Below are 610 nucleotides of genomic sequence, written 5' to 3'. Positions count from 1 at the left end.
TAGCTGATTTGACATGATGCAGATCCAACTATTATTTGTAAAAAGCAGACTATACAATAGTGTGCACTACGTCATCAGACATTGAGTACTGGGATAGGTGTATTCTCCGGAAATACTAAAAGATTTCCTTAGCAAATTCAATGTTAAAGCAATATGTTTAACAAAACAATAAGTGAAACTTTTGCGCATAGAGACCATCATACCCATAACTTTTCTCAAAGAGCATTCCAAGCCGAATTGATTTAAACAATAAAAAGGTAGGTCATGTGATATGTAAGAAAAAACTTGACGCGAATCAACACTGTTGGAGTCATTAATTATGGACGAACACCCGTATGTCCGAAAATATACGATCACGAAAAATAAGTAATTTTGGCTAAAAATGGAGGTGTCCGAAAACTAAGAGTGTCCGAATACTTAGAGTAATTAAAGTATTATTCTTTTACAACGTCATTCCATACGTGCAATCGTGACCTCTCTGTATATGACTTTGATCCCATCCGATACGGTACCAAGGTCAGTGCGCGGTCACCCTGTCTGGAAATCATCAAATAGTCGCTAGCGCATTAACTTAAGCGAAGCAAAAACTATATCTTTAGTTCACATTTTG

Source organism: Dreissena polymorpha, chromosome 3, assembly GCF_020536995.1.
Source record: "Dreissena polymorpha isolate Duluth1 chromosome 3, UMN_Dpol_1.0, whole genome shotgun sequence".
NCBI lineage: Eukaryota > Metazoa > Mollusca > Bivalvia > Myida > Dreissenidae > Dreissena > Dreissena polymorpha.
The sequence above is the reverse complement of the archived record's forward strand: the minus strand, read 5'-3'. Positions refer to the sequence as shown.